The 27,610-nt window shown below is 34.2% G+C and overlaps 2 non-coding genes across 2 annotated transcripts; both read right to left on the bottom strand.

Moving 5' to 3' along the window:
* Positions 1–20,492: 20,492 nt before the first annotated feature.
* LOC125995297 (U6 spliceosomal RNA) lies at positions 20,493–20,599 on the bottom strand. Its single transcript, XR_007490843.1, has one exon. It is a non-coding gene; the product is annotated as a U6 spliceosomal RNA (small nuclear RNA).
* A 35-nt stretch (positions 20,600–20,634) lies between these two features.
* Positions 20,635–20,825, bottom strand: LOC125995172 (U2 spliceosomal RNA). Its single transcript, XR_007490754.1, has one exon. It is a non-coding gene; the product is annotated as a U2 spliceosomal RNA (small nuclear RNA).
* Positions 20,826–27,610: the final 6,785 nt, after the last annotated feature.

The following is a 27,610-nucleotide window of genomic DNA, read 5'->3' as shown; positions in this document are numbered from 1 at the left end:
GATATTAATGAAGACAAGGTCTAAACTTTGGCTTTTAACGTTACTTTTTAATAAAAATTCAACTTATATAGAACTCCTTAGACTTATTCCGAATTTTTAATCAACCAAACAGTTTAGAATTCAGTATTCTTTATTTTGAGTCAATACCTTGACTAGATATCAACTGTTTTGATACAAAATTTCTTAAGCATTCTGACTTAAATGACCAGTTCTTAACTTCCAGGATATAATCCAGATAGTAATTGAGCAAAGAAATCTCTGTACTAGTAAATTTAATTTTTCCTATGATTACATTGTACTCATTTTTGCTACAATGGAGTCCTATTTTACATCTTTACAAGAGAAGTACATAGTCACTGAATAATTTTAGTCATAAACTACTCTGATACGTTCATAGCTAACACATAGAATAATATTAAGAAATTAGAAAATTTGGTTCTTTATGTTCTGTAATAAAAATAATTATATAGTTACATTCTGTGTATAATGGGAACCCACTTAAGGAACAAGAATGTATGTAATAGCAAAGTTCTACACAAAATGCATTCTCAAATATAAGCAATATAAATCTGGAATTAAAGACCGAAGAGATAACACAGTGGTAGAGTGTTTGCCTTACATGCAGCCGACCCAGGACAAACCTGAGTTCAATCCATGTCATCCCATTTCATCCCCAGAGCCTGCCAGGAACAATTTCTGAGCACAGAGCCAGGAGTAAGCTCTGAAAGCTGCCGGGTATGACCCCCAAACAAAACTAACTAACCAACTAAATCTGAAATTATTTATAAAATATTAATAAAAAATAATTTATGTAGACATATCTGTATCAATATTTAACATTTTGAGTGTTTATATGCAATATTCTATATTGTAGACTAATGCATTTGCATTTATTGCTACATTTAGTATCCTAAAAACCTATGAAGTGCAATTTTATTCTTCAAATAAGTAAAAAGTAATTCAGTGAAACTGAATTAGTAATTCAACATTTAGAATCCTACTTTCTAACACTAAAACATTTGCAGTCAAATACTCTAGGTCCTTCCTTCCCTCTCACAATGGAAAGAAGAGCTTTGGAGATAAATAGAAGCACCTTGATAAAAGGGAGTTCAGCAAGATACAACAAAGCAAGAAAATTGTATTACTTGCAAAAACAGCAAAGAATTTCTCTAATACTATAAAAGCCTGAATTTATTTTTTTCTTTTACATACGTACAAATGTTTTCAAAGGTGTCAAAGGATGAATTTCAAACATACAGTGCTCAACATAAATCACACATCATTTCTCTCCTCCCCTTGCCTTTTCATATCTGCACTCTAGCATAAAGTTTCACCCACTTTGATAACTCCCCTTTCCTTGTCATTTTATTTTAGTTAGCACAGATAAATAAGAATATGAGGTGTGTGTGTGTGTGTGTGTGTGTGTGTGTGTGTGTTTGGTGTGGGTGCTGCACCTGAAAATGTTCAAGGGCTTACTCCTTGCTCTAACTCCAGGATCACTCCTAGAAAAAAATTATTCGTTGTGTTAGGAATTGAATCCAGGTTAGTGGTGTGCAGAAAAAGTACTCTACCTGCTCTATTGCTTTGGCCAGATGAAGCATTTTTAGATGAATTAAAATTTAAAAAATTAATGGAAAGCAATTAGCTGTCATTCATATTATGCTAAATAAATGGCATGATAATATTTTCATGTTTTACTTATGCCCAAAGCATAATGAACTAGAGACAGTGAGATCCATGATCGTGAGACAGTTTAAATTTTGTTAAATAAATCTAAGATAAAATAAAGCAAATTTAAAATATTCATTTCTATTTAAAACAGAAGAGGCACTGGTATATGAGGTAAATACAAGTTTCTGTTATTTTGTCCTTTCAAGAGGGATTTTAACCATACAAAAATATCTGCAAGAATATGAGGTTTCTCAATGAGCTGACACAGCATGCTTTAAAATTTTTATGTTTGAACAATTGCCTTGGTAGAAAACTACAGAACTTTAATTACTAAATAAGAATTTGTAATGTCATAAAAATCAATTGATTATGTCCTAAAGCTTAGTGTTAAATTTGAAGATATTTAGTAAACTATTTTATGCATTTATACATAATAATGATGATATATATGTTTAATCACTATAATATTCCAATTATTGCATTAGGTTTGTAAGAATACCTTTAAAATTATTCCCACAACAAACCTACTTGAACTAGGTTTGTTTGCTACTTGGCTCGTTGGCTTTGTCTCAATCCTGACCTTTTCGTGTTTTTATGCTCTGATTGAATCCTGACTGGAATTTTTGGCTATCTTTGGTGGAGTCTAAAATGCAATATAGAAAAATGCCCTAATATTTCTAGCAAATGGCCACTTGAGAACAACCAACTACCATCTAACATGCTATCTTCCAAAGGACATAAGGACTCATTAACAAGAATACATATTTGATTTTTAATCTGCTACTTTTGAAATATATGCTGATCATGAAGATTGTTAGGGACAAAGTGATAGCACAGCAGGTTGGGTATTTTACCTTACATGTAGCAGACAGGGGGTTAGATTTCCAGCATCTCATATGATCTCCCAGTCATAGAGGAATAATTTCTGACATCAGAGACAGGAGTTTGAATTGCCCAAAAGATGAGTAAAAAGATTGATATAATGTTTAAATAAGTTTTTGGAGTTTTCTCTATGTATTTACAAAAAAATGAGAATATAAATCTAAACATATTTCAAGAGCCAGTTGGATGTAATCATCTTAATCCATCTCATTTCATCCTGAAACACCACATCTCACTGAAACAATCAGGCCTGTATCCAGGAACCTGAGTACAACTTGTGAAATATCCCTATAATCCCTTTAGAAAGTATTGCATTAATAATAAATGCTCTTGCAGACTGGTCTCTAGGCTGTGAACTCTGGGGCCTTGTGAGAATGGGGCAGCAAATTCACCTTCCTGCTTGGAAGGCCTAGCAGCCCCCTTACATCAACATCCTCTAGCATGGAAAAAAACAAAAACAAAAACAAAACAAAACAAAACAAAACGTAGCCTCACACACCTGAACCTTATAAGACTCTAAATCACCAAATAATCCCAGCTACAAATTTCATAATCCTGGCTGCCAAGTAGAAACACAGCAAATTTAGTGGGAATGTTGACTAGCAAAACAGTAACAGAGAAGGCACAACTAGCACCAACCAGTATATTCTCAGAAAATCCTAGTAGCAACCATTATGAGAAACAATTATTAAAGATTCTCTTTTATTGATATATGTTTGAACATTCCTTTTCCATTTTGTAACAAGTAATATATATTAAATTTGTTTATGTCTGCTACTGGGGCAGGGTTGGAGGTTGAGAATTAATTCGGTACATTGACATTGGGAAGAATACACTGGTGTTGGGATCTCTGAATGTCTGAAACAACAGTCTTATGAACAGGGTTTAAATATAAGTTAATAATAATATTCACATTGATGAAAATTGACCATTTACATTGTATTACATTTATAAGTGTTTTTGCATGACATTCCCATATTTCTCTAGAATTGTGCCCTATGACATAATTATCATGATTCTAAAATGTGTTTCTCTTTTTATTTTCCTGGAATCTGAATCACCTATTATTTAGAAAGATTGATAACTATGAAATTTTTCTTGTTGGTGTTGTTTTGCTTTTGAACCACACCCAGAAATGCTCATAGGGTATCTCAGCTCTGTGTTTGGAAATAGTTTCTGTAATGATCAGGAGGACCATATGGTTAACCACTCAAACCTCCTAGAACAGTATTTTTCAACATTTTTGTGCCACAGCACCCTTTTTTCAAGAAAAAAAAAAATCAAGAGGCACACCACCATTTGAAAATGTTAAAAAAAATAACTGTGCCTATATTGACTACATAAAGTAATTCTCTTGAATAGGAATCAAATAAACACAAGTAAATTATTTTATAATTATTTTATTATGAAATAATCTAATGATTGGTCTATTTGTGTTACAGATGAAATTGGAACTCTTCCCACGGCACACCAGACAATATCTCATGGCACACTAGTGTGCCATGGAACAGTGGTTGAAAAATTCTGTCCTAGAAGCAAAACATGCATTTGAGCATTTGACCTTTTCTCCACACCACTGTAGAAATGTTCAGGGGACCTAAAGGCCACTTGAGTGATATTTAGCCAACCAATACTAAGCTTGTCAAGCTCAATATTGGGGGACCACCAGGACTACACATCACGATACTTAGTGGGTCTCTAAATCTCTAGCCAGCAGTTTTAAGTGTATCATGTGGTATCAGAGATCAAACTCAGGACCTCAAATAAGCAAGGAATGAACTCCAACTCTAGGAGCTACATGCATGATTCTGGAATATATGTTTTTTTAAATTGGCTCAAATTTTACTTGTGTCCTACAGGGAAATGGAAGGATCCTGCTGATTCCAAGTATGTGTGCAAGTAACTACATGTTAAAATTAACATCTCATTCACCATAATTGATCCACCTAAAAGCATGGCAAAGGTTCACTCCAACATGAATATCTAAACTTGCACAAAAATATATACTTATTTTTCACCCATCTTTGCTTTTAAAAATAAAAAAATATTGGCATAAATGTGGAAAGATAAGAAATCTCAAGCGCTGCTGATGGAAATGTAAAACAGTGTACATTTTTAGAAAAATATTTTGTAAGTATGCCAGCTGAACATAGTCTTATCATATCATCCATCAATCTTTTCTATAAGTATTCAGCAGTGGAAATAAATTATAACACATAAAAACATGTATTTATAATAGTATTATAATAGGTAAAGCCTGAAAACAACCCAAATGCCCATCAAATGATGAATTGATTTTAAAATGTGGAATATGAGCATACACAAAGGAATATATATGAAAAATTACTGTCACTGGTTACAATATAAATGAACCTTGTAAACAATATATATTTGTAGAAATAATCAGACAAAAAGCTACATAGCCTAACACCCTATTCTTGCAAAATATTCAGAAAAGAAAAATATATAGAGAGAATTAGATTTGAGAAGAAAAAAGAGGAAAATGAGGGTTTGTTTTTATTATCCAGAAGTCATTAAAATATTTTGTTTTATTTTCTTTTGATTTTTGGGCCACACCCATTGACACTTAGGGGTTACTCCTGGCTATGCACTCAGAAATCTCTCCTGGCTTGGAGGATCATATAGGATGCCAGGAACCAAATCTCTGTCTGTCCTGGGTCAGCTGCATGCAAGGCAAATGCCCTAAAGCTGTGCCATCACTCAGGACCCTCAAAAAAATGTTTTTAAACATTTTCCATTGTATGAATTCCCCAAAATTGGATTCTAGAGATAAGACTTTTATCCACTAATTCTCACTAAGTGTGTGGGTGTTTTTGCTTTTATTATTAGTTTGGTTTTGGTTTTTGGGCCACACTCAGGGCCCCTCAGGTGATTCCTGGCTCTGTGCTCAGAAATCACAGCTGGCAGGCTTGGTGGACCATATGGTTGTACGAGTTAAGTCGATTTGTGCTTCATTAGAATTTAGTACCTTTCTTTGGTTTTCTTTTTATTATAATCACCTTCCTTCACACACTTTGGAAAGCTATCTTGACTCATAAAGTTCTGATTTTTTCAGTATCTTGGCAAAAGGTTTTGCCCTTTACATGTTAGTTCATAGCACACCAATTGTATCCTGGGTAACACCTCAGACTTGCATTTTGGCCAAAGTCAAATTTGAGGGGCTTTGATTTTCAAAAGTGCCCATTTTCCTTTGTCTAAAATATCACCTTTTTTTATTGATCAGTATATATGTAGTCAATGGAGCAACATAATGGTTTCTAGAAGGTCTAAAACTTTTTAAACAGGGGGCCAGTTCACTGTCCTTCAGACTGTTGGAGGGCCAGATTATAGTAAAAACAAAAATTATGAACAAATTTCTATGCAAACTGTATATATCTTATTTAGAAGTGAAGAAACAAAATGGGAATAAATACAGTATGTGGCCCGCGGGCCGTAGTTTAAAGACCATTGGTCTAAATAGTCACTTTATTCTTTCCTTTCCTGAGAAAATTTTGGCTTTCTACTTAAAGATGAAATGTGGATAAATATGAATGAAGTTAATATTACACATTAATTTTCAAATGTTATTTGTGGTGATGAATTTTTCAGTTGTATAAATGTACTAAAATTTATGAAAATAGATACTTTACAAAGGTTATTGGGTGAGAGCTGGATTATAACTTAATAAATCTTTTTATACAAAAGAAAACATCTTTGTCATAAATTCATAGACCTTTTTTTCTCAAATATTTAATTGCAAATTACTATTATTGATATATTGAAATTCAATTCATAAAACTTATCACTCTAGACTCAAGTAAGGCCCTGTAGTAACATAATTTACATGGGTTATATTACCAACCACTGGTCAGTGAGACTTTTTTTTATAGAAGAAAATTGCCTTTAATATGTCATCTCTAGGACCAGAAAGATAGCACAGTGGTAGGGCATTTGCCTTGCATGCAGACTTCCTGGGACAGACCCGGATTCGATTCCATGCATCCCATATGTTCCCTGAGGCTGCCAGGAGCTATTTCTGAGCACAGAGCCAGGAGTAATCCCTGAGATCAGCCAGATGTGGCCCCAAAACAAACAAAAACAAACTGTCATCTAATTTTTCTACCCAAAAGTTTTTGGTGTGAGGTTAATAAACTGTCTAGAAAGGTTTCATAAATTTACATTTTTGAGTGTCAATATTTTTAGGGACTGACCACATTTATAATAAAATTTGACAGAAATAAATTTAGAGAACATAGCATATGTAATTAACATTGATTATAGGGTCCCATGTTTAATAAGTCTGTGTTGTATAATGGTCTTTATGCTTTAAACCTGTGGTTCACTGTGACACCTAAAGGATGGCAGTTCTTCCTCCAAAAACAAATTAAAAAAATAATAAAAAAAAAAGTGTGTCCTTAAAATCAGACCATCCTCTTCTGGATTAACAGGGTAACTTTGTTGAGGGAGCAGTGAAAGGTAGGGATGAGAAATACCTTCACATTAACCTGTGAATTAAACCTGTACATTTTACTATCTATTATTTTGTCCTCATCTGAAAAAATAGAATTATTCTTTTGTTTTCAGAAAACTTGAACTTTGATTAATACTGCTATATCTAAAAAATAAAATAAGATTTTGGTTTTGATATTTTGCTACACATCTTGAGAATAGTAAGTCCTGGTACTCTTTGGGATACAGAGTCCTTGCTATTTATTTTTTTAGGAACTGTCCTTTCTCCATTTACAGATAAACTAGTAAATGCAGACCCACCTGTATCTGCTTCAGAGTCAGAGATTGCATAGTATTATTTGACTACCAGAGTCTCTTTATAAATCTAGGACTTGTCATTTTCTCTAGCCTTATAACCTCCAGCCTTGTGCTTTAGTGTGCCATAGACTCACTGAAAATGATTCCTACCCTGAGAAGTTTACAGTCTGCATAGAGAGACAATCTGTGTATGTGTTGTGTATGTAAGTATATGACAGAATTATGGACAGAAAACTTAATAAGTAGTATTGTGACTGTTGCTAGAAATGACTCTTTAACAAAATAGTTGCATTATATATGTAGGACTGAGTTCAATTCTCAATCACCAATTCCCAGCACTAGCTGACTACCTCAATACAATCTTAGAGTAGTTTCTAAACACCTCCTGATGTTTAGAAAAAATAAAAAACAAACAACAATAAAAATAAAAACAACAATAAAAATAAAAAAAATGTACAGTGAACAGTGAAGAGACATTAATTTTTGCTCATATATTTTGAAGAGGTGTGAAATTACCAGATAAAGAAATTAAAGTCTTGTAACAAATATATCAATTATTAAATAAAAATAAGGGGCCAGAGCCATGGCACAGACAGTAAGGCATCTGTCTGCCTTACCCACGCTAGCCTAGGACAGACTGTGGTTCGATCACCCATGGCCCCCCAAGCCAGGAGCGATTTCTGAGCCCATAGCCAGGAATAACCCCTGAGCATCACCGGGTGTGGCCAAAAAAAAATGAAAATATAAAGGTCCCAGAGAATGTTCTATTCCTTGTGTCCAGAAAGCCCTGGATTGCTAACAAAATCAAAGACTGAATTAAGCTCCTCAGCATTGCCAGTTGTACCCCTGAATAAAATATATATAATTTTATAATATTCAAAGATAAAAACTCACTGATGTTAGAAAAATATGCAGCCTAATTCATCACTACACTAATTCTCATTTTCCAAAATCTATAAAATGAGTAAAAGACTAGTTATTATAGCCTTTTCTTAAAGATAAAATAAGTTGACATATAAAATTTCTGTAACTTAAAGCTGTAGTTAGTAATATTAATACTGTAGATGCATCCTTTTTCTGTTGGTATATTCTGTAAAAGAGAAAAAAAATGATTGTAAGCTTCTATCTTTTAAAGAGGTTTTTTTTACTTTATCTTGGGTAGGATCCTATTTTTTCGATATTACCCTTTGCCTAATTAAATATCTCCCCTCCCACATCCTTTCAAACTTTAGAACAACCAAGGCAAGCAAGCCCTGAGTGTTCTGTAGTGTGACTCAGCCATGTACTTTCTATTTTCTATGCTGTCTCAATAGAATTCTATAACTTCTAAGTAAAGGTGGCAGCTGTAAAACTAAACTATTTGAATTATGCCCATCTAGCGGCACTTGCAGCTGCCAAATAAGAAAATTGAGAAATGAGATTGAGGGGCCGGTAAGGTGGCACTAGAGGTAAGGTGTCTGCCTTGCAAGCGCTAGCCAAGGAAGGACACGGTTCAATCCCCCGGCGTCCCATATGGTCCCCCCAAGCCAGGGGCGATTTCTGAGAGCTTAGCAAAGAGTAATCCCTGAGCATCAAATGGGTGTGGCCCCCCAAAAATTTAAAAAACAAATTATATTGAAAATATGGATTGGAGTAATAAAGGCTATCAATTTGCATTTCCAAGTTTCTACAGATCAAGATTATGATTTAAAGGATTACAGACAAATGTGTTAATCTGTACTATTAAGCTGTACATTTTTATAATCAAGCATGAGTCACTTTTACTGTAAATAACATTCTACAAGGAAGAAATGGATATAAGGAAGACAGTCTTGTTCATAGGGGCACTCTTTTAAAATATCATCTTTAATAAAGAAGGTATAGAAATATAAACATCACTTGCACAATATCATTTAGTTAAAGCTATGCTAACATGCAAACATATACCTTATTGAAGTGAAGGCATTTCACTGACAAAACTCTTTGCATAACATTTAAATTCAAAACAGACTTGTGAAGAAAAGTAGGGTGCTGTGAGAAAGTTTTAGAATTAAATAGTCAACAGCTACTATTAGTCTAGACATCCTTTTATTGTAACTAACCCATAAAAATCAAAATATCTTTTAAAAATCTGGTTTGAGATAAATCCAAATTTAAATAAACCTAAATTACAGTGAGAAAATATGATCTATAGAATAATAAATTTCAGCTTATGTTCTTTTACAATAAAAGCTTGGGGCCGGAGAGATAGCATGGAGGTAATGCGTTTGCCTTGCATGCAGAAAGATGGTGGTTTGAATCCCGGCATCCCATATGGTCCCCCGACCCTGCCAGGAGCGATTTCTGAGCATAGAGCCAGGAGTAATCCCTGAGCACTGCCAGGTGTGACCCAAAAACCAAAAACCAAAAACAAAAAACACAAAACTTGATAATGATTTGAAAAGGATATTTAATCAGGTAGTTGTCAATCTATTGATTATCATTCACTTGTGAGTAAAGTATAAAAAATCAGAAAACTCCAGACTAGTATTGTTAATTAATAAAAAAAAAAAATGGTAGTGCTATAGCTTAGGAAAAAATGTATACCCAAGATTTAATTCTATATTGTAATTTTTTGCCAAATAGTTTGATATTGGTATTGCCAATTGTATTACCACATTTTATTTGACTATTTGGTTTTGGGTTGCTTTATTAATTTTGGATTATACAGCATGTTTATACTTGATTCTGTACCTAGATTGGTTGTGAATCATATGCCATGTTAAGAAACTACACCTAGGTTAACCAATTGCAGGCAAGCAACTTAATGTAATATCAAACCCTTTTAAGAATATTTACTAATGTATATCATTATGAAATATTATTCATATTATATTTTAGATTACCTAAGACTTATTAAAATTTTAAAAATTATAGAAAACATAGTCATACATATGTAATATATATTACATCCAGATATAAACATTTTCTTATTTTCTCTTTCATATGTCTTTGTATGGGCCTTACACTAATTTGCTCTCATAATCTCTATACTACTTTCATTTTCTGTCTTTTCTCTATACAACTTTTGATACATCTGCTTGTAAATCTCTACACAAACTTACATAAATATATATTCATTTTCAGCAGTTGAAAAAATGAAAAATAAAACTACCCTTTGATTTAGCAATTCTACTTCCTATCAGATATATGATAGAAATAAAATAAAAATCTTATATAAATCACAAAGAAATAGCATACCAGTGTTCATTTCAATATTTATTTATAATAACTAAGAAAAAATCAATCAAAGAGGCAAAACATAAATATATATACTTCTCTTGTTACCTTGCATATAATTGTTATGTACATTATTATTATTCGATATCTTGGAGGGGAAAAGTTTTCCAATTTTGTGGTGCTTCTTGGATGACAGGGGTAAATTTTGCTAAATGAAGATTTCAGGGTTAGAGTGTGTATGGAGCATTATAAGATAAGCATTGTTTTCACAACTAGAGTACTAAGCAAGGTAGCGGGCAATATAAGAATCTACTTTATGTAGTATAATCCACCATGTCTCATACATTGATGTTCCTTTCCTGGAAAAAAGCTGACAGCATAGACATTATGATATAATAGTACCATAGCTTGGGTTAAAAAAGAAGAAAGGGGGCAGGCGAGGTGGCGCTAGATGTAAGGTGTCTGCCTTGCAAGTGCTAGCCAAGGAAGGACCATGGTTCAATCCCCTGGCGTCCCCCCAAGCCAGGAGCAATTTCTGAGCGTTTGGCCAGAAGTAACCCCTGAGCATCAAATGGGTGTGGCCAAAAAAACAAAAAAGAAAGGAAGAAGAAGAAGAAGAAGAAGAAGAAGAAGAAGAAGAAGAAGAAGAAGAAGAAGAAGAAGAAGAAGAAGAAGAAGAAGAAGAAGAAGAAGAAGAAGAAGAAGAAGAAAGGAGAGAAGAAAAAGAGAAAACAATAGAAAAAATAAAAGGAAAGGGAAAATAGTAATTTACTAATATATACTCAATGAGTGGGTCCTATAGCATATGTCTGTGGTGTGCAGTTGTCCATTTCAGCGGTCTCAAGAATCATAATCTTTGGGTCATAGTAGAAGATATAACCACACAGAAATGAATATTATATATAGTTATTTTATAGGGTTGCTTCATTTTATATGTGTACATTATAATGATATAACATTAATCTTACAAGAAAAGAAGTCTACCATTTTGAACAATATGGCATGACATTTTTAATAGCATAAAATTTTATTTAGGAACATCTTATTCTGTACCTGTCCTTAACACTGAAATAATTCTTTTATTCAAATGATATTAAATAATTACTTTGTGAAGTCAGATTTGTTGATTAGGTATGTTCAATATTGAGCAATTCAGTTTTTTATCAAAACACCTTTCAATGCATAAAGATAGAAATTGGATTTATATATAAATATGTATTTAAATATAGAATATATGCTCCTAATATCTATATCAATAAATATTTCTCAAATCTCTATATTTATAGATGCAAGATATACACAGAAATATATTTATTTGTAAACACATAGCTGATATTTAGAGATTCTAATTATATATTCTTATCTACATTAAGGTAAAAATATTTGTCTTTGTATGAATAAGAAATGTATAATAAATATATTCATATTTAAATACATTTATTCAACATCTTATTGTAATTAAATGTACGTTCTTTTTTATCTGTATTTTTAACCTCCATCCATAACATTGCAAAGGGCAGCTCAAATTTTCTTTAGTGTTTAATGTTTACTTCTAGAATATTTAGAAAATAATTATCAGAATTATTAGTCTATCACAGTTGAAAAAAATCTGCTATGTAAATGCAATATCTTGTAATATTGTAATATTAATTTTCTTTTTAAATTTAAGTTTTAAATACTGTTGGAAGTTCTTTTAGTTTTTATTTCTTCCCCTGATTTGAATATATTTCTACAAATATAGTTTATAATCTGTTTCTATTTGCATTTCTTGATGTATTATTTCCCTCAAATATATTAGTTTTCCCTGTTTTGAAATTTTAAAATACATCTTAGATTTCTCCAATCTTACTAAATTTATGCTAAAGAGCATAACGTAATATTCAGCTATCTGGAAATAAAATTTTAAGTTAACATGTGTATGGCAACTACTTTTTGTATTTAAGTTATATGCATTTTTAGAGGACTTAAGGTGGAAGTTACTTACTGTTTGTAACAAACTGGTCATAAGTAACAAAGTTTTAATACAACTACTAATCTAACTTTAACCTTACCAGGAAAATCTTACTCTAAAAATTTAAGTGAAAAAATAACAGTAATGTAATTCAGCTGTGTTTTCTCCCAGCATAGCATTAAAGTTTTTCCTAAGACTGGCAGTGTATCTCCTCACAAATGCCAGTTAACAAGTAACTTACATTAATAATTTTCACACCTTACTTGCTACTTAACTTTTCATTTAAATAAGAATTTTTTTCCTCTCCCTATTCTTTTTATGATTTTTTCTATAAATTTGCTCTCCTTTATTTAAATATATACAATATGATTAGTTATGCCAATTATGTAATTTTCTTAAACATTTCTTTTAAGTATACAATAATTATTTTGTAATCTTATGTATAACTAAATTCAATTTCACTTGCAATTATGGCAAAAATCTTGCTTCTTTTATTTTCCTTATATTTCTAGCCTCGAAAAATAGCTGTACCTAACACCACTACTTCGTTTTACTTGCATATAAAATGCATTTAAATATTATGACTATAGAAAATTTACGTTGCTTCATAATCAATTTAAGATAATTAATGCTATGTTGCTTTAACTTAATTTTTTTGTTATCATTTCAAATAAAATTCTGTCCTCCCAAAAGGAGAGGAACACTTGCAGCTCTGAGGCCTGATCTGCTCAGGAAATCCCACTAATAAACCTGATCTTTTCCAGAAATTAAAACTGCGGGATCAAACCAGTCAATTGCATTCACTTGGAATCAAAGTAACATAAAAATTTAATCTTTTCTTATACGTAGAAACTACAGCTAATGGACAGCCCTTTGCCATCCTAAAAACAAAGAATGGGGTTTCTTTGCCCACACTCCCTTTTTAATATTTTTTAAATGATAGAACTTCTAGAATATACATTTAGAAAGGAAGCCTATAGCTTCCCCTGATAATAATTAAAGCTATCTAAATTTAATATAGGTCTATCTAAATTTCTATAGGTCTAGAAATATTTTCTTGACTGGAATCCAGTCAAGAGTAAGCAACTATATTCTTCAATAATAATGTCTGCACTAACTTCTAGCTTAAATTTTCAGTTTTTCAGAAAGGATCGGCAGGAACTATCTGGCTCCCTGGACAGAGTCTTTGCCTGAACTGAGCCTCCTGAACAGACAGACAGGCTCTGTTTGCAGATTCAGCGACTCAACTCCCTGCCGATTTCAGCTTCAACCCACAGTCCTGTGACATCTAAAAGACCAGAATGCAGACATCGTGAAAACTCCCTGACAGCCATCCCCTGGAAGCTGCCTGGAAACAGATGACGTCAGACCCGCAGATAAAAATTAAGACTGAGCTGATAGACTCTTAAAAATCAAAACACTGAATTTATAAACTCTTAAACAAAATGCCACCTTTTACTCTTCTGTGTATATGTTTCTGTTTAAGCCTACTTTCTTTAAAGTAGCTAAGAACATAGTTTTACTGTTTTACCTAAATTCATTGGAATTTGGAAAAAATGTTATGTATATATGCATATGGGGATATTCAGCAGACCAGCAGTTCCCCTTCTAACAATATTCCTATCAAAATTTGTTTATATATTCTATTGTTTTCTATTGCTTAATTCTTCTCTAACTTTTCTATGCTTATGCAGGAACAGAAGATTTTAGTATTACTCCAATTTTTTCTCCTTACAATTTTCTCGCCTAAAGTGTTTTACTTATTTGTTCAAATTCCTCAGTGTCAAAACAGATTCTCAATCTTTATATGTTAAAGTAACCAGCCTATATTTAGGTTCTCATAGATAAATTATAACTAATATCCCAGTCTTCATACTATTTTAACCTATTTAGCTATAGATGTGCTACAGCTTCTGAATCCTACACTGCTAGGATCAGATTGATAACTTTTAATTTCTTTTGGTTCTGTTTATTTCTTTACCTTCTAATTGGACAGTGGAGCCAAAGAGATAGCATGGACGTAAGATGTTTGCCTTGCATGCAGGACAGTGATTCGAATCTTGGCTTCCCACTTGGTCCCCTGAGCCTGCAAGGAGCGATTTCTGAGCACAGAGCCAGTAATAGTCCCTAAGTGCCGCCAGGTGTGACATAAAAAATAATAGAAAAGAGTGTATTTTAGAGCATGTCTCCATTATCAAGGGAGGCACACTCCAGATGTGCTCTTTGGCTTTCCTGGTGCAGTGCCTAATTTTCCTCCCAAGAAATATCTCTGCCAGAAGGCCCTTTGGAGAAGTCTAACCCCTGCATGGATCACTGGCGATATTTCTGTCATAATTCTTACATGGCAGTGACTTAACATTTCCCTTTAATTCGTTTCTGCTATACTACAGAAATTCGACCTTAGCTATCCTGCAGTCATAAAGAAATTTCAGTACCAAAGAAAACCCGCCAAAAATTCCTTGCTGGCTAAGTATATTTGCATCTCTAAAGCCAAGCCAGATACCACTCTTTCTGTTAGCCTATTTGCTTCCTAAGGCCAAGTCAAAGCATAGCATCTTCAAGACAATGGTCTTCTCTCCCGGCCTTTGAGCACAAAAGCAGAATTATTTTTGTCTCAGGAACTTTCCCTGTCACTTTGAATAATTCTTCACCCCTTTCTTTAGTTTTTATCTCTTTCTATTACCAGATCAGAGGAAATGGGTTTTAGCCCCTAGCTAGAATACTATTTCCCTCAGATTAATATTTGTTATCAGGAGAAAAACATGATTTCCTGCTATCCCTTAATTTACATCAGTAATGACTCCTAGGGCCATGTACTACTTTGATATGTAAGAAATTAGCCTTCCTTTTATCCTATGCCCTTTGTTCCCCTGGAAATGTCTTGCATACCAGAGTTGTGCTTAAAGGCTGAAAAGTAAAGGTGTCTCTCATCTCATAGATGTGGGTCCCCATACAATGCATTTTGTGTGGTCTCAATTATTTCATATTTCATATTTGTCTGCTCGTGTATCTACTTTCTTCCAGTGAGGATTTTCTGACCCCACTAAGGTTTTGCTTAGGGATGCAAGATGTCTGCAGCAGTGTACTATTTAAAATGGTATACTCAGATAAAGATCATTTCTTACTGAATACTTCCATTATTTCCACCATTTCATCTATACATTAAAAGTAAACAAGTGCATTAATATCACCTGCATTTTTATTTACACAATAAAGGACACTGACATGTTTTTACATAAAAAGCATACTTTGTGTATGTTTTTAAGTAGACCAGAAAAAATATTCAAAATATTTTATTATAGCTATAGTTTTATTTTCTATTGTTAGATCATATTATAGAAATAGTTGTCCCCTCCAGTTAGCTATTATGAGTAATTTTAAGAGAGAAAGAAATCAGCAAGGCTGAAGAATGAGTTCATATAAATTAGGGGTTGATTAAGAGGACATGGAATTGTAGACCAGAAAGTCACAGCATGTGACAAATAGAGAGATTATAAGGAGTGCAGGCAAGACTGATCATTCTCACAGTGAGACCTAGAGCAGAAGGCAAGATATAAAAGACATTTTATATCTTATATAAATGTCATTTTTAATATAATAATTTCCAATTATTTAATAGAGGGATAGATATAACATTATCTTATTTTGTTTTTTAAAACACTCAGCTTATTAACAAAATGAAGAATTGTTACTGGTAAATAAATTCAGATTGAGGAGACCAATTTGAAAATTCTTACAAGAGACTAGATTTTTATTTGTGTTGATAATAGAGATTCTATAATTCAAAATTTAGTCCTCAGTTGCTTTAGCTCTTCAGTTCCTTGACAGTCTCTGTGCTTGAAAATAGAAGTATAAAAAAGATATATGATAGATAGATAGAATATGAACAATATTTAACAATTAAAATAGCTCGTGTTCATGAAATATGAAGTACGTAGATTATTTTAAGGAGAACACGGAAGTCTGGGATGTATGGAAAATCAGAATGTCTAGTGTTTTGATGACTAGTGACATAACTAGGAAATTTAAAGTGTATCTTCTGGAAAGTTTTCAAGAGCCTAGGAAGATGCCACTTCAACAGGTTCAGAGTTCAGAGCTCTGGGAAAATGTAAGTCAGAGACTAGAACTGTTAAAAATGTTACTTGCAAACAAATGGTACACAGGTTAAGGCTTAAGGAGAGTGAAAAGAAGGAGGAAAGAGCAAAGGGAGTACTGAGCCTGGAGGCACAGAATCTGTGTTTGACAGTGGTAGTTGAGAGGAATCAATGTGACTAATGAACTAAATGGGAAATAATATGAAATTAAAGTAACTGGATATAGTTTAAAAAAACAAGAGATGTATTAGTATTATCTGTAGTAGAGCAAGTAAAGAAGTACTAAAATTATCCATATAGTATAGTGATGTTTTGGATTATGCTAGACTTTTGTGAAAAAGAGAATGAAGGAAAGAAATGATAGTGGAAAAAATAGGGGGTTTGAAAAGAGGATAAGAGAATGTGGAAATTGAATAAGAGTTTCAATGGAATTATGTCTTTGCTCTAGGTATGAGATATTTTTTCTTTCTTTGTTTTGTGCTTTATTAAATAAGAGGTACAAATATTTGATTCTTAAGACATGTTCCAAGAAATCAGTTAATAGAACCCAGGTTCTGGAAGATCCCACAATAACTAATTTATTTTAGGGATTAAATGCCCTGGTTGCTTTTGGAAGGATTCCCAGAATGGGAAGATAGCATTTAACAACAACATAAGGATTTTATCTTTATTAACCAAAGTGCAACTTTAGGGAACATCTCGATTTGAATAAATGATGTTTTTATTAATGTTGCCAACATTCAAAAGTAACAAATCCACTGCTGTACATGGCAAGTAATAGTGACACTTCTGTTTCCCTGAGTAATCTATCTTATTAACTTGAGCTGTCTACTTTCTTAGCATTAACTCACTTAGTGCTGCCACTTGAATAAATGCAAATTGCTTGAAAAAGATATATATTTTTTTATGATTTCCCCCAAACCCTGCATCTCCATGCCTCCTCTTATTCTTAATGAGTTTTATTGTGGTAAAAAGGCTGCAAAAGGAGATTTGTCACTTTCTGGTGGCAGTAAATTAACATCTAAGGAGAAAAACTCTTAAGCCCCAGAGAAGTCAGTAGTAGCTCAGGAACTGATGCTGGGGTGTAAATGGGGTTGACTGTAAAAGGAAATGAATATAGTTGGTAAAGGAAATACAGGCTCCAAAAGTGTTCTCTAGTTTGTATGTGGAAAAGAACCAAAGAAAAATAATGAAATCAGATTACTAGAAGACCTTGTCATGGTAGTAATGGTTAGAGAAAAAAAATTTACAAAATAATATGATGTCTCACATTGGTGACACCACCAATAAGCTATGGTGTCTCACATGTTTCACAGGCTCTACAAGCTCAATTCATCTTATCATTATTTTCTGAATTATGTAACTATATTAACTTCTTGAAATTCCACTTATAAATCTGAAAAGATGAAATAAAAATAATTTGTGACTAAAATCACAAAATTTCATGTCATAGAGATAAATTTTATTTTATTGTGCTGTATTTTGTTTTGGGGTCACACCTGGTGGCACTCGATGTTTACTACTGACTCAGAAATCATTCAGGAATCACTCAGGAAACATTACTGTGCTCAGGAATTACTCCTGGCAGGACATGTGACATGCCAGAGATTTAACATAAGACAGTTGTGTGTAAGGAAAATGCCTTATGGCTTATGGCTGTGTTTTCACTCTGAAAGAAGTGAAAAACATATTTTCCCCTACACATTTCTGATGAGAGTTGTCTGTCTCTTTCTCATGCAATGCAATGTTCCCCCCTCACCCTCCCCTCTGTGTTAACTACCTGCTTGTCTCTTATCTACTGAGCTACAGGTGCTGATCCATTTGCTGGCTCCCCATGGTTTTACAGACCCTGCATTAATCGTCCTGAAGACATCTTGGAGACTTAAAGTCTGAATCCCGCTCACTTGGAGACTTGAAGTCTGGATCCCTACTCACACCTACCCCCAAAACCTCCGGATTCCCCCATATCAAAGCCCATTCCTGTTTCCGCTGTAAAAATAACACAGCCCACCTGAAAACTGTATAAAAAAACCCTGATTTCAGACCTCGGGGTTCGCAACCTCTGCTCTGCTCTGAGCACGTTTCGAACCTCTGATCGATCAGATTAAAATTGGAACTTGCCTGCAATTTGCTGAGCATGTGCCTTTTTCACTATTCTGTGCTGGGCAACTGGGGGGGTCGGGTCGTCCGGACTTTTCAACTCCTCCCCCTAATTTTAAATTCTGGTTCATTATTCAAGTTCTTAATCACCTCATCATTTATTTAATTTATAATAAAGATCTTTCCACACAAATTAACTATAAGACTCAGTAAGAAAGATCATAAAATGCCCCATGAGTTGCCCTACATGCCACATCAGCTGATTAAACTAGACAAATTTTCTTTTACTATTGGGAGTTAACCATTTATCCTATACTGCTAGATGCCTGCCATCCTTTTTTATTCCTACTAATGCCACTATGGAAAATAAAAGCTAAATGGTCCTTCACAACCAAGGACCAGTATGCACAAATACAGAATTCAATAGGTGAATACATGATAATAAAAGTCCATATATAAGTTATTTAAAATTTACAATAAATATATTTGTTAAGAAGCTATGTTATTATTAATAAAGAAAAACACTTTTGTATTTCTACACTTAATTTAACAAGAATGTCTGAAACTAAAAATTGCATTTGAGCATAAAATATGAATTCATAACATATATCTCTTTTATTCTAAACTTTATAGCCCAATACATTTTCTATAATATTAATCAACTATTTTATTCATATTTTGTTGATTTATATTTTTGTTCTATATTGTGTAAGGTATATATCTTATTGTCACTTAAAATACTTATTGTGTTGAAAGGTCCGGACGTCCTAATCTAGCTGCCCGGCGCAGAGAAATGAAGAGGCTGATGAGTCCCAGCAAATGCTTAAAAGTGCTTTAATACTGACCATTCGGAATGGCCAGGGTCTATGGATTCCCAGAATAGGACCAGAACCAAAGACCGCGTGGTTCCCTGATCACCCCCTTATATAGGATGGGAAGTGGGAGGGGAAGGAGAGTCCTTGAGGGCTGGACTTCCCCTACGGTAACACGAATCATTGGTGAGGTAGGAGTAGAGGTGGGGCCGAGGCAGTGACGACTTCCTTAAGGGGCGGGGCACCCGCCAAGGTTGGTGCGGGGGGGGGGGGGGGGGCTGATTTCCCTTTTCAGACCCAGAATCAGTCCCTAGCATCCCATATAATCCCCAATCCTACCAGAGTGATTTCTGAGCTCAAAGCCCAGAGTAACCCCTGAGCGCTTGCCAAGTGCGTCCCCCAAAATAGTTTTATTCTATGCTATTTTAGTGGGTTAAGATAGCAATAGTATTATTTTATACCTCATTAGAATAATCATAGCTTTATGAATGTAATCTACATGTTCATATATGAATAAAGAAAATTCAGCATATACATTAAATACAATATTTATCAGTCTTAAAAATGAAAAGAAATTTTGACCTATGTACAACATAAATGAACTTTGAGGACATTAAGCTAAATGAAATAAGCTAGTAACAAAAATAGATAGTGTATGATTTACCTAAACTATATACTATGGCATTTCAAACTCTACCAGGGTATAAAGTAGTGTTTGCCAGGGAATGAAGGAATAGAGGAATAGGAAGTTATTGTTAAATAGACGATACTGAGTTGTAGTTTTGAAAAATAAAATAAATCTTAGAAATAAGTGATGGTATTAAAAATATACAAATATTCCTTAACTGTTCTTCAAAATATTCTAGACAGTAAATTTTTATATTCAGGTGTATAGATGCCACAATAGGATAATGTATTGGTATTTATATTGAAATAGCTAAATTTTTTTTAGCAATGTATTAAAATTCATTGGTAGTAATTGGGTTTTAAGTTAATATTTCAAATAGAACTTTTTTTTTTAATATGGAACGCTTCACGAATTTGCGTATCATCCTTGCGCAGGGGCCATGCTAATCTTCTCTGTATCGTTCCAATTTTAGTATATGTGCTGCCAAAGCGAGCACTAAGTCTTTTCTTAAACAAGTTTATTTCCCCAAGGAGGGGGTGCACCATTCCCGGAGGTACTGCAATACTGGGTCGATGCGCGGAGCGGACTGAGCAAGCTCCTCTTCCGACTCCCAGCTCCAAAAATCCATTTAATATATTGTCCTCGGATAGAGGATGTATCAGATATTAAACTGATAAGAACAGATACTACACTTGATCTTAGCCAAAAGGCCGAGAAGCGATCAAATAGAACTTTTAAATCAGTGTATCTCTTAAATATTTCAATTGCAATGTTGGAGCCAGAGTGGTGGCCCTAGCCGTAAATCTGCCTGGCGTGCACCAGAAATACTGAGGTTCACTTCCAAGTGTCCCGTATGATCCCCCAAGCCAGAAGCAATTTCTGAGCTCATTGCCAGGAGTAACAGCTGAGCATCACCGGTGTGGCCCAAAAAAGACAAAAATAATCTGAATGTGATTATTAGCAGCAATTAGAGAGAATAAATTAGCTTATTAAAAAGATATAAATATCAGAAATAAACATGACTATTTTCAACCAAAGATGATGACATAAGTTTGGTCCTGTACTTTTTGTTTTTGGTATTTAAGGTGCAAACATAACTATATCTAAATATGTGTATCACTTAGATGACTTAAAATTATTTTTATGTATCTTTACATGGTAAAGAAAGTCTTAACTATTAATTTTTTTACTTTTTGTTTGCATATGTATTATTTGGTTTTAGGTCACACAGATGATGCTCAGAGCATACTCCTGGCTCAGAAATACAGGATCACTCCCAAAAGTCCTTCTTAAATGCTGAAATCAAACTTGGGTCAGCCCTGTGCAGGGCAAAAGTTTTAATGCTCTAATATCATTCTGCTTTAAAATTAAGTAAATTTTTAATTATAATTTGTACTTATATAGTAATTTCACCAAAGCTTACTTTAAGAAAATATTACACAAAAATTTAAATACAAGAATTGTTTTAATACTGCTGATGGTATTTGAAAATTTGCAAGAATATGCATGTTCAATAATAATTAAATTGTAAGACCTAGTATAGTAGAATATAATTAATACATTAAATGTGTTACATAAATATATTTTAAAGCAGAAATATATTTACATTTAGTTGTTATAAATGTAAGATATTATGTACAGGATTATTTTAAGAGAAAAATTGGAGAGAAAAAATGTGTAGTAGGTTATGTTACCCCACCCCTATTCCTCCTGCATAATTTTACCTGCTAATTGACCTCCCATTTCTGGGAGGGGTCTTTGATAGATAACGAAAGGCTTTGGCTGGAAGGGCAAAGAGAATTTTGCCTGGATGGAGAATAGAGAATGAAGCAGGAGGAGATGGCTGAGGAACAAGGTACAATGCAGGGCTGAATAGGAATCCAGCATAAATGGTTATGGTAGGCCACACATGTTGGCTAGGGCACGAATAAAACTGATATTTCCTGGAACCTGTCTGTGGATGATTTACTCGCCTCTATCCTGAAGCTGCTGCCCCTATGGCTGGAGAAGTTGGAGACAAGTGGTGCTGTAACGCAGAGAAAGGCCCCTCCATGCACCCCATCACCATCCAGCTCCATCCAAAGGGCCTCCTTTATTATTTAATGTAACAGGTTATATAAAACATTACAAATTGTTTTTAAAAATGGTAAACTTATGAGCAGTTACTTGGTGATACTTTTTATTTTCTTCAAAATATATACTTTTGTGTAATAAAAAAAAGTTTAAAAATCATATACATATCAACTTACGTTTTAGTATTCAAAACTTTTTTTTTTGCGGGGGGCACACCCAGTGACTCTCAGGGGTTACTCTTAGCTATGTACTCAGAAATAGCTCCTAGCTTGGGGGACCGTATGTGACGCCAGGGGATGAAACCACTGATGATGAAAACACCGTGATCCGTCTTAGGCTAGTGCATGCAAGGCAAACACCTTACAATTGCACCATTGCTCTGGCCCCTATTTAAAACATTTTTAAAACAGTTTTTATTTGAAACAATTGCTTAATGGCTTTATCACTTATTCACAATAAAGCCCTATCTGTGAGTTAAAAAAAACCTACAGATTCAAAACTTAAAATGTGATCTTCAGGAGCCAGAGAGATAGCATGGAGGTAACGCGTTTGCCTTTCATGCAAAAGGATGGTGGTTCGAATACCGGCATCCCATATGGTCCCCTGTGCCTGCCAGGGGCGATTTCTGAGCATAGAGCCTGGAGTTACCCCTGTGAGCTGCCGGGTGTGACCCAAAAACCAAAAAAAAAAAAATGTGATCTTCAAAGTTATTTATAAATTTATTATGGGATTACCTAGATGGGTTTTGATACTCACTCTTATAATGATTTAAATAGGAGAGAAAGCGGGTTTTATTTATTAATTTTCTTATATAAAAGTTACAATAGGAATTATATTAATGAATTATATTCATGCTCATCAGAACCCTTTCTTCACTCATGCATGGTTCTTTCTGATCACTGCAAAATTTCAGTGACTTCTATCTTCAAAAATTCATTTTTGTCCAACTTGGACAGAGCTACAGGGTGGCTGTGTTAAAATAGAAAACATAATAGGGATTAGACAGATGCCTTATAATCTCATATACTTATAAAAAGAAATTAAGAAAATAGTTGACTTTGTTACAATGGAAATAAAAAATTGAACTCTGATAATGGAATAGTTACTAAACATTGAATGAGGAGTGATAAATTTGATTAGAAATGGCATAAACAGTGATGGCATTTGGTAGTGATGTTGGTAACTTTATATATCAAATGGACAAACAGAACATTATTGTAAACTGCTTTGCCTCAATAACAGTAAAAATAAAATTTAAAATATATGTCTTTAAGTACATTCCACAAAATAATACCTAATCATATGAACACTTTGAACTTCTCTCCAGAAAAAAATCTTGGTAGAATGAAAAACATGACTCAGATTCCTGGGATAATTGTATCATGTTATGTTATTGTGAATGAAAACCTGATTAAGAATCAAATCAGGTATGCACAATTGACCTGAGAATGCAAACTGCCCACAGATAAATGAGTTGTATAAAACATGTGTTATTGCAATATGCTAATTCACTAAATGATAAAATATTGCATTCAATAAATTCAAATCAAATTGATTATATTGGATTATATTGAACTGAAATTATCTAATATGTTCCAGATCATGAAAAAAGTAAACAATTAAAGTTAATTTTTATATAACTATTAGAAGACTAGCACTTTGAGACACTGAATCTATTTATTCCCAATCTTCCTTTCTTATTTTTTTTAACCTGTAAAGTTTTATTTTTAATTTTTATTTTGATCATAGTGGCTTACATATCTTTCACATTAGTATTTTAGGTACATATTAACATTGAATCAGGGGAATACCCACCACCAAATTTGTCTTCCCCCCTTCCCTGTTCCCTTTCCCTCATATCCCTCACCATCACCTCCCAGGCTGCTAGAGTAGGTGGTCCCCTCTTTGTCTAGCTTACTTACAAACATCTGTTTGGTCCTGGTGCCCTCTCTTGTTTCTCCCTCTATTTGAGAGGCTAACCTAGATAAATCGAGTTATGTGGTTTTGTTTGAGGAAAAGAAAGGCAATAGAATAGGGTAAATATTAAGCAAAAAATTTTTTTAAATAAATTAATTAATTTAAAAAATATGCTGAAAATGGGAAGAGTCCTTCTAGTGGCTATCAGCCTCAGTTTGAGAGAGGACATTAAAAAGGTAATTGAAACACCATAACAATACAAAAATAAATGTTAAATTAAATATCCAGTGAGCCCTACAGCAATAAAGAGAAGCACCATACAATAGTCTCGGTTCTGAAGTCAAATCATGCCAGAGTGCAAAAAGAAAGAGAAAGATAAGATAAAAATAATATAAAATAAAAAAGAAGACATCAACTTGAATATCTATACCAAAGTAAAGACATCAAAAAATAATCAATCAATAAATAAATAAATATAAATGTGGAAAATGATTATTTTGTGCTTTTCTTTCTTCCTTTTTTTTCTTTTCCCCCCTGCATAGGCACAGTAATTATTGGGGATATTATAGAGAGAATTCTCTTGGAATGGAGATACAGGATTTCTTCATCCCTGAAGTATATTGTCATGGGATTAACTATAGACTCCTTGCATGATCATTTACTCTCCCCTTAGTGCTTTTGTGGTGTATGGAAGACTTCTGCTTCTTCATGGATGGTAAAATCAGTCCTCTGTATCTAGAGATCTTGGTGACTGTGCAGCTCAAGGAATGGAGCTTTTGATGAAGGCTTTCTTTGTGGTTCTAGCAGTTCTGCTTCTTCAGTGTCATTTTAATTCATCTTCTGTAGTTGGTGTTCTTGGTCAATATGTTGTTCCTAGGATGGAGCCTGGGACAATGTCTTTCGTTGTTTCTGGAAGACCCGTTCACTTGCAGTTGTCTCAGTCAGACCTCTGGAATTGGAGATCTTGTTTGTTGAACAGATTGTAGACCAAAGGCTAGATTAGAGCTTTTTGTTGTTGTTGTTGTTGTTGTTGTTGTTGTTGTTGTTGGTCCCGGGATGCGTACTGTCTAGTCCTGGTTGTAACAACCAGTCATCTGTATATAGCAATCTTGGTTTTTGCACAGATCAAAGGGTGACATGTCTTCTGATTTTGTCTTATCATTGGCCGGTGAGGAAAGATAACTTGCTCTTAGATCTAGTTGTTCCCATTTCCTCGTTGTCAGGTTATCAATTTGGAACTGGCAAACATTGGCGTCAGAACAGTATTATGAAATGCCCTGGAGGGGACTTGGTTCCTGGAGCTATTGTGGAAAACTCTGTCGTTTCTATGTCTGGGATCCAGGAGTCAAGGCTGGACGGTCAGTGCCTATTTCCCTGGAGTCTAGGTTGGTTCCCCATGACATACATTCAGGGTGGGAGATGTCCCTGTGTTGTAAAAAAGTATAAGTTCTTATCCCTAGTAGATAAGAGCTTGTTTTTACAGGTAAAATTTACACTATTTTTAATATGCCTTTGCAGGAAGAAGTGGTGCTACATTATATTGCTGGTGGATTTGGGAGTGAAGAGAGAAGAAAACAGACCCATGACAAAAACTAAAAATATATATGCTCAGATATATCTAAAGATAAAAGAGTTTCTTAAAAGAAAAAAAAGATTAAATAAAAGACATAATTAAAGGAATAAAGTGGGGCCGGAGGGATAGACTGGAGGCAAGGCGTCTGTCCTTCCTGCAGAAGGACGGTGGCTCACATCCCGGCATCCCACATTGTCCCCCATGCCCACCAGGGGCAAATTCTGAGCACAGAGCCAGGAGCACCTTCCGAGCGTAGCCAGCTGACACCCAAAAGAAGCACAAAACAAATCAAATCAAAAAAAATAAAAAGTAGAACAAAACAAAACAAAAAAATGAACAAGGGGAGAAAAAGAAAAAGGGAGAAAGTGATACAGGAGATTACTTTACATTTGGGGAGAAATAGTATAAGAGGTAGCATTATATAGGTCTATACTTATGATGATAGTATAGGCTTCCCCATTGTCTTTTGAGATTTCCTCCTGAGGTGTGGGCTCCACACAGGGAGGTCTTGGGTAGAGTTCTTGCAATAGGAGTCCTTTTGGAGCTAATCTGGTATTAATCCACAGTACACAATAGGGAGAGGTGATTAGGAGGGCCACACTGCATGAGTCAGTCGGGGTGTTGGTTGTATTTTCTTGCTGGGAACGAGGTGTGAGTTTGAGTGGGTGTCTCCTCACTTGGGAACTGGGTACTGGTTCGTAGGTGTAGGAGGTTGGTCTGGATGCCTAATGGGTTAAGAACTGAGAGTAAAGGGTTACAACATGGTGGGGATATCGGGGATTGGATTAAGGGGTGAAGGGATAGTCAGGTTTCTGAGGGGGGAGTGGGGATAGTACATGGGAGGGGTTATATAGGGTATAGGTATGGATTGTTTGTGGTTTAGTTTTTTCTCTTAAGGAGGATCCCTATCTCTGTGTGCTCCTGCCCCCATATAAACATAGAGGTTAGCTTAGGTATATATTAATGTAGAGAGGTGGGGAGGGCAAGAGATATGCTGAGTACAGAAAGATAGGTAGGTATAGTACTTGTAAGGAAAGGAAACTAATAGATCAACTTTTGGATATGTATAGGTTTCGTGTCTTGAGTACTAACCATTGTGTTAGAGAGGTCTATCTATATAGGTTTTTACCCTTTGCAGTATTGTCCGCAGCACCCTTTATATTAGCTTTCTTTCCTTTCCTATAGAGGAGGTAACCGTGTGGTTTTTATTTGACCTGGATTGAATTGATGGTAATGAGGAGAAGAAGGTGGAAGAAGAGGGAGACAAGAAGAGAGAAAAGGGAAAACAAAACAGAACAAAACAAACCAACAATTAAACAACAACAACAACAACAACAAAATATGAAGTAATGAGAAGAGAGGGTAAAAGAGCAAGGGCATGTTAGTTTGCTTGAACGTGTTCGATGCTTAGGCCCTGTAGTTAAAATCTGTAGGTCGTGGTTGTTGCTTCAGTGGTCTGGCTGGTCATGCCTTTAGGTCCTAAAAAAAGGCATAATCTAGAGATAAAGGGGATGTTAAAGAGTTATATCTGGACATTTTCATGATGCAAGCTGAGTATGGTGCCTCGTGTGACTCAGCACCGAGGTACCACCGTAGGATGTTCACCCTTTGTATCCAGGAACCCCTATGGGCAGAAAAACTGAGAGGTTTTTTTACATTTGGTAAGGTTAAGGCATTCAACCATCATGTTTTGAAATGTTCCCATTGGAGTCAATAATTTCCCATCATAATCTTTACCTGTATTCCTGTATAAAATCCCTAGTAAATTATTATGGCCTTTGTAGTAAAACAATTTCTTATTTTTTTAAAATAATCTTCCTACAATCCAACTGTCAATACTGACAACACGTTTATTTCTTCTATACATGTGCATTTACATATTCCATTTTTTTCTTTTTGAATCTCTTTTTTTCATATTGCTATGTATATTCTATCCTATCAAAT

Source organism: Suncus etruscus, chromosome 17, assembly GCF_024139225.1.
Source record: "Suncus etruscus isolate mSunEtr1 chromosome 17, mSunEtr1.pri.cur, whole genome shotgun sequence".
Classification (NCBI taxonomy): domain Eukaryota; kingdom Metazoa; phylum Chordata; class Mammalia; order Eulipotyphla; family Soricidae; genus Suncus; species Suncus etruscus.
This window is presented reverse-complemented; position numbering and strand designations above follow the sequence as displayed.